An 8795-nucleotide genomic window follows, 5' to 3' on the forward strand; every position below is an offset into this window, starting at 1 on the left:
AGTATGAACAGAATGTGACAAAAGACCCGACTGACTGGTGTAAATCCAAGTTTCACTTCAGCAGATTGATCCTGTTCTGTCCTCCACGTACGGTTGAGTACGTTGGGTGTTCCCCGAGCCTGTTCTCTGATGAATTGAAGACTGGCCTGGACTCGTATACTCGTAATGACTAGACGATGAATGTTCATCCGGTTGGTGCCAGCTCCTGTGATTCTGATGTGCCATGTCTTGTAGGGGACCTCTTTCAATGCCGTCTTTGTGCCCGGCTGCTGCTCTTGCTGTCTCACATCACATCCACCTTCACCCGTGTCATTGCCATTGGGATTAATAAAGTATCTATCTATCTATCTATCTATCTATCTATCTATCTATCTATCTATCTATCTATCTATCTATCTATCTATCCTGCCTACTATACTAAAATTATATCTATCTATCTATCTATCTATCTATCTATCTATCTATCTATCTATCTATCTATCTATCTATCTATCCTGCCTACTATACTAAAATTATATCTATCTATCTATCTATCTATCTATCTATCTATCTATCTATCTATCTATCTATCTATCTATCTATCTATCTATCTATCTATCCTTCCTACTATACTAACATTATATCTATCTATCTATCTATCTATCTATCTATCTATCTATCTATCTATCTATCTATCTATCTATCTATCTATCCTGCCTACTATACTAAAATTATATCTATCTATCTATCTATCTATCTATCTATCTATCTATCTATCTATCTATCTATCTATCTATCCTGCCTACTATACTAAAATTATATCTATCTATCTATCTATCTATCTATCTATCTATCTATCTATCTATCTATCTATCTATCTATCTATCTATCCTGCCTACTATACTAAAATTATATCTATCTATCTATCTATCTATCTATCTATCTATCTATCTATCTATCTATCTATCTATCCTGCCTACTATACTAAAATTATATCTATCTATCTATCTATCTATCTATCTATCTATCTATCTATCTATCTATCTATCTATCTATCTATCCTGCCTACTATACTAAAATTATATCTATCTATCTATCTATCTATCTATCTATCTATCTATCTATCTATCTATCTATCTATCTATCTATCTATCTATCTATCTATCCTGCCTACTATACTAAAATTATATCTATCTATCTATCTATCTATCTATCTATCTATCTATCTATCTATCTATCTATCTATCTATCTATCTATCTATCTATCCTGCCTACTATACTAAAATTATATCTATCTATCTATCTATCTATCTATCTATCTATCTATCTATCTATCTATCTATCTATCTATCTATCTATCCTGCCTACTATACTAAAATTATATCTATCTATCTATCTATCTATCTATCTATCTATCTATCTATCTATCTATCTATCTATCTATCTATCTATCTATCCTGCCTACTATACTAAAATTATATCTATCTATCTATCTATCTATCTATCTATCTATCTATCTATCTATCTATCTATCTATCTATTACGTTAAACAATTACATTAATAATCAATTATTCCTTACTAGAAGAATCTGTCATTATTAACCCTTAACTACTCACGCTGGTGTATTTTGTCCAACTGCCTTTTACTTGAACCTACCGGCAGCATCTGCCATCTCTCCCCAGCTTGATTCACTACAAGTACCGTGTCACAATGGTGTCCCTCCCGTACGCCCCCAGCCGGTTTGATGACAGTCGCAAGTAACATATGGTGCATTTGGGACCCCACGCAGGTACTTATATATGTATAACAACGATGAGATGTTCTTCGTGCAATGACTTTGTCTGCAAAGAACATTCAACAACTGAAGTGAAATGGGATCCATGTGCCAATCCTGCAATGGAGGAAAGTGGGACCAGTGACGAATGAACACTGCAGAAGTGGGTCCTAGACTGTGTCAGGCTCTTCAGTAATATGGTATTCAATTACACTGAAAACATGTACAATTTAAAAGTATCACAATATTTTATAATACAACCTCATTGCGTGCATATACATAGCCATTTTAACAGGGGGTTATAAAGTACACCGGGCGAGTACTTATGAGATGAGAAATGGTGCGAGTAGTTAAGGGTTAAAGAAAGAAAGAAAGAAAGAAAGAAAGAAAGAAAGAAAGAAAGAAAGAACTGAATTTTATTAATCAATAATCAACAAATCATTTACACGATCATACAGTAAGTAAAACGAACAAAGAAAAACCCCAACTCATCCCAAAAAGAAAACCATAGCTAATTCATATTTCAAATAAGGAAAATGAACTCATTATCCTCATGTTTACAGATTGCCTCATGAACACGCCATATTCCACAAAAGAATTTACATTTGTGGTCACTTTGTAGAATTTATATTCTAAATATAACACTCTGGCTTTCACAAGTCCATGAAATCTGCTCATCGTGTCAACATGGCCTGTTTGACTTGACTTTTTCTTTTTCTCGACGTATAAACAGCCAGCTTAGCCTGTCCAATGAGGAAATTCCCAATTTGAAAGTCGTCCTGATTATTCTTTTTTCCGAAATAAAAGGCAAGTTAAGAACACTAAAAACAGGGTTGAGAATATTTAAAAGACGTCTAAGTCTACTATAGACAAGAAAACAGTGGAAGACACATTTGTCCGTGACTGAAGGATCAATCAGTGAGACATAAGGAATTAACAGCAATGACACCGTACAGCACACACCATTGCAAATCTCCAATGCTTTTGTTCAATGGTGGTCTACATAAGTTCCACCAAGCTGGCCCTGATGCCTCTGCCAACAGACCCCAAGTGTGCTCCTCCAAGGTGTCTCTGGTGTTGTGCTCAGAGGTTCCCAGTGATGTGCCAGTACGCATATTCTGTAGAGCTCATTCTCCCAGAACACCTAAGGAAGTCATTCTGTGCTGTAGATGGCGTGCATCCATGACTTCAGTAGAAAGAAAGAAAGAAAGAAAGAAAGAAAGAAAGAAAGAAAGAAAGAAAGAAAGAAAGAAAGAAAGAAAGAAAGAAAGAAAGAAAGAAAGAAAGAAAGAACTTCCAGTGCGACCACATTGTGTCCAGGAAGCACTAAAATGGGGAGACCTCCTCTGGTGGCTTCCACAACACCTAGTAGGCCTGCCTATTGGAACTGAAATTCCCATGAAGCCCTGCGGGTCTGCATATGGGAGACACCCCCTTGGCCCCGGCTGGCAGTTTACTAGCACCCCTCCATTACCAAACTGTCCCAGCCAGGATGTCAGCCAGCTCTCGTCTTCTATGACAATGTCTAATTTCAACAGGGCATGAGGAAGACCATGAGTCAAAATTCTGTGTTGGATTAATCCCTTGGATTTGCCATAAAATATTTCAAGGGGCACTCAGACCCCGATCCTCCCATGCTAATGTTATGCTCCACTGCGTTTACTCACATACATCCCAATCCTCCTCATGCCCACCTCATCTCTGCTTCTGTCATGGTGCTAAATGCCTGACACGTCCAGTGACGCTGATTCAAATCCTGATGATTTTCTTTGAGTAAATTTTGCTGGTCTTTGTACTACTGCTCTGTAGAAAAAGGCACTATATAATGAAATGAATCTTCTTCTTCTTTTGGCTGCTCTTGTTAGGGGTCGCCACAGTAGATCATTTTGTTCCATCTCTTTCTGTCCTCGTCATCTTGTTCTGTTACACCCATCATCTGCATGTCCTCTCTCACCACATCCATAAACCTTCTCTTAGGCCTTCCTCTACTCCTCTTCCCTGGCAGCTCTATCCTTAGCATCCTTCTCCCAATATACCCAGCATCTCCCCTCTGTGCATGTCCAAACCAACTCCATATCGCCTCTCTGATTTTGTTTCCCAACCGTCCCACATGAGCTGACCCTCTAATGTCCACATTTCTAATCCTGTCCATCCTCATCACACCCAATGCAAATCTTAGCATCTTTACCTCTGCCACCTCCAGCTCTGTCTCCTGTGCCACCGTCTCTAGCCCATATAACATAGCTGGTCTCACTACCGTCCTGTAGACCTTCCCTGTCACTCTTGCTGATACCCGTCTGTCACAAATTACTCCTGACACTCTTCTCCACCCACTCCACCCTGCCTGCACTCTCTTCTTCACTTCTCTTCCACAATTCCCATTACTCTGTACTGTTGATCCCAAGTATTTCAACTCATCCACCTTCACCAACTCTACTCCCTGCATCCTCACCATTCCACTGACCTCCCTCTCATTCACACACATGTATTCTGTCTTGGTGGTCCTTCTGACCTTCATTCCTCTCTTCTCATATCTCCACCTCTCCAGGGTCTCCTCAACCTGCTCCCTACTCTCGCTACAGATCACAATGTTATCAGCAAACATGACAGTCCACGGGGACTCCTGTCTAATCTCATCTGTCAACCTGTCCATCACCATTACAAATAAGAAAGGGCTCAGAGCCGATCCCTGATGTAATCCCACCTCCATCACTCCTACCGCAGACTTCACCACTGTCACACTTCCCTCATACATATCCTGTACAACTCTTACGTACTTCTCTGACACTCCCGACTTCCTCATACAATACCACAGCTCCTCTCCGTCACCCTGTTATTTACTTTCTCCAGGTCCAAAGACGCAATGCAACTCCTTCTGGCCTTCTCTAAACTTCTCCATTAACATCCTCAGAGCAAACATCTGCTACTCCCGACTTCCTTATACAATACCACAGCTCCTCTCGAGGCCCCCGGTCATTTGCTTTCTCTAACACCACAAAGACGCAATGTAATTCCTTCTGGCCTTCTCTAAACTTCTCCATCAACATCCTCAAAGGAAGCATCACATCTGTGGTGCTCTTTTTTGGCATGAAACCATCCTGCTGCTCATTAATGTGAATTTCTAATGTGAATTTCCCCTTGGGATTAATAAAGTATCTATCTATCTATCTATCTATCTATCTATCTATCTATCTATCTATCTATCTATCTATCTATCTATCTATCTATCTATCTATCTATCTATCTATCTATCTATCTATCTATCTATCTATCTATCTATCTAATCATCACCTCACTTCTTAACTGAGCTTCCAATACTCTTTCCCATAACTTCATGCTGTGGCTCATCAATTTTATCCCCCTGTAGTTACTACTGTCCTGCACATCCCCCTTATTCTTAAGTATCGGCCCACCAGTACACTTCTTCTCCACACTTCAGGCATCCTCTCCCTTTCCAAGATTGCATTAAGAAATCTGGTTAAAAACTCCACTGCCATCTCTCCCAAACACCTCCTTGCTTCCACAGGTATGTCATCTGGACCAACGGCCTTTCCTTGAACATCATACTGTAGTAGAAGACAAAAAAAACAAAACTTTTTAACAGTTATCACAAAAGGTGCCATATTATGAAATGCACTGGGATGGAAAAGGAAAGTGAGGAGTTTTGGTACTTATTAAGAAAAGAAAAGAAAGAAAGAAAGAAAGAAAGAAAGAAAGAAAGAAAGAAAGAAAGAAAGAAAGAAAGAAAACGGCACTAAATAAACGGGACGATCCATAAAAATATAGTTAAGAATGGAATCATGAAAAGGAGCATGGAAATAAAAGTGACAAACGAGTGATGTAGAATGTATGAATGAAATGTAGAGACAATAAAAATGATAATAAAAATGATATTTTACTTTGTTGATTTTGGGAGAACAGCAGAAAATGAAGGAAGGCTGAGCATGATTTATGTGGGTAATAAATAAGCCCGCTGCTAGTAGTAAAACAGGTAGCTACTCGATTGCATGAAGAGTCCACTGAAGTACGCGCGTCCTCACATCACTGGGACTCCATCTTAGGTTGTGTTGTCTGCTTTCGGTTATGTTAACAAATCCATAGAATGACTTTATTTATGGTAGTAGACGGGCTAAAGAAAGCAGAATGAAGCTTAGTACCGTGGAGTGCGTAGAAGTCGGATCCGAGTACCGCGATTTCTATATTTCAAGTCTGGACCCAGACAATATTTTTATTTCATGGCTATCTGATTCTCTGTGCTTGAGACGCACTTCTTTATCATCTAGACAAATCAAACCAGCCTCATTTGTATGAACATCTTGAGCGGCTGGGAGGCTCTGTTTGTTATCTTGAAGCCACTCTCTTCTTTTTGCCCCCTTTTTGACTGACTGTTTACTCTTTTTGCACATATTAATTATTTATCATGACGGTGTCAAGTTCTTTTGTGGAAGTGCTTGCCAAGAAGTGCGCCTTTCTGAGAGGAGATGTGACGGGCGGTGACCCACTCTGTCAGAGTCTGAGGTAGGTCAATGCCAGCTGGTCTTGTTTGCGCGTTTTCCCACAAGAGGGGAAGTCAACAATTCTCGGCACTTTGGTGGTAATTTGGTTTGGGTTGGCTGTACAGTTTTCTCCACGCATATGTAGAAATGTGGTGTGTCTGTGGTCACAGTGAAAAGTTTTGACACTCTGCTCTCCGTGGGCACCAAAGAAGTGCAGTGAGCAGTGATCCTCTTTTTATGTGCTGAAGGTGTACCAGGAGCCAAAATCCTGGTCGGTTCATCAGAATTGAGGGTATGGACTTGTTCAATGTTGTCGCCGGTAGTGGATTTGGACGGGCAACCATCCCCCTTCTTCATGAGTAAAACTTGACCGACCATTTTTGAAGTTCTCGATCCATTCCAAAACACTGTCACCAGCAAGAAGATTTAGGGAGAAAAAACCAGAAGAAAAGGCAAAGAAGGAAGTCAAAAGTTGAGAGATCGACCACATCCATTGGAAAACCAAAACGAGACTCAAAAATCAAAACATACATAGAAGAAAGATTTGTTATCGCACAAGGACGAATGTCGTAAAAGTTTTTGGAACCTCGGATGAGGAACTCCTCCAAATGGTAACCTTTTAGCTCGTTGTGTCCTAACCATCGGTCTGCAACTTCTGAAGACAAAGGAAACGTACAGACGCTATGGGGGTGTCTGTAACAAAATAATGATGGCGTTGCAGGGAAATATTTCAGCTTTTAAAGGACACATTCTGGAGAAAGATAAATATTATATTTTTGGGTAATAAAAATGTGCACAATTATTTGCACACCTTGTGGTATGATTCGGTTTCAGTTCTTCTATTTTTTCTGGACTAATTTCAGGGATCTGGAACTCGGAGGGGTTTTTGGGTTTGTAGATTCTTGATGTTGTCACGTATGTGCACATAGTGGACTCTGGTGATGGTAATTTTGCGCCACTCCAGGGGTTGGCACTGTGTACTAACGCCTTTTCTTTTCCTCCCTCTATAGACCAGAAGATTGACGACCTTAACACCACCGATGTCCCTGTCGATGTCCATCTACCTGAATCTGCCTCTTCCTGCTAGAAGATCCTCCATCTTAGGGAGTTGATGTTAAGACTCCCATCCAAACAGACGTTCTCAATGCTATATGGGGTGTGACAGTAGGGGGCGCTGTCACACCTCCAAACCTGCAGACAATACGTCCAGACACCAGGTAAAAATACAAGAAATGAATTTAATTTCTTTATAATGTGCACAAAGCACCTCCACCTCCACAATACTCAATAATAAATCAGTAATAGTACAATAATCACAATAAATCAATCCTCCTCTCCACCAAGCAGCTCTGTCACACTCCCTCCCAACTCCGGCTCAGTCTGCTGGGTTTCCCACAGTCCATTTTGTAGTCGCCGACCCGGAAGTGCTTCTGTCCTTCAGTCCATGTGATGCCATAGCACTTCCTGGTCAGATGAAAACTCTTTTTGTTCATTACTTCCGTCCCCGTGATGAGGTAGTACTTCTGGGCTATAATAGAAACACTCGCACCTCCCTGCAGTGTCCCCTGGCGGCCCCCACGGTATCCAGCAGGGCTGTGCAGCTGAACTCCATTGTCCATAATGTCCTGTGGGAATTCGGGGCACCTCCATGTTGCAGGGAGGACTCCCTCTAGCGGCCTGGGGGTGTTGGCCATCCCTCACAGGGGTTATATGAGGTTTGCATTTGGGTGCCCCAACCCTTTATATTGTTTCTGTCTTGTTTCTTACAATTAGGGACGGACTGGCCATTAGGGCATTTGGGCATAACCCGGTGGGCCGGTCTGGTCAAGGGCCGGCCATTTCATGAAATAAATTTTATGTACTGGTTACTATTTGACATTAAAATGAATTTTCTAAAGTACTAAAGTACTAAACATTATCTGTCCGGTACTGCGATTTCTATAGTCCTATATACAGTTAGGTCCATAAATATTTGGACAGAGACAACGTTTTTCTCATTTTGGTTCTGTACATCACCACAATGAATTTTAAATGAAACAACTCCGATGCAGTTGAAGTGCAGACTTTCAGCTTTAATTCAGTGGGGTGAACAAAACGATTGTATAAAAATGTGAGGCAACTAAAGCATTTTGTGAACACAATCCCTTCATTTCAGGGGCTCAAAAGTAATTGGACAAATTAAATAACGAAATCAAATGTTCATTTCTAATACTTGGTTGAAAACCCTTTGCTGACAATGACAGCCTGAAGTCTTGAACTCCTGGACATCACCAGATGTTGGGTTTTCTCCTTTTTAATGCTCTGCCAGGCCTTTACTGCAGCGGCTTTCAGTTGCTGTTTGTTTGTGGGCCTTTCTGTCTGAAGTTTAGTCTTCAACAAGTGAAATGCCTGCTCAGTTGGGTTAAGATCAGGTGACCGACTTGGCCATTCAAGAATTTTCCACTTCTTTGCTTTAATAAGCTCCTGGGTTGCTTTGGCTGTATGTTTTGGGTCATTGTCCATCTGTATCATGAAACGCCATCCATCCATCCTCTTCCGCTTATCT

Source organism: Erpetoichthys calabaricus, chromosome 15, assembly GCF_900747795.2.
Source record: "Erpetoichthys calabaricus chromosome 15, fErpCal1.3, whole genome shotgun sequence".
Taxonomy (NCBI): domain Eukaryota; kingdom Metazoa; phylum Chordata; class Cladistia; order Polypteriformes; family Polypteridae; genus Erpetoichthys; species Erpetoichthys calabaricus.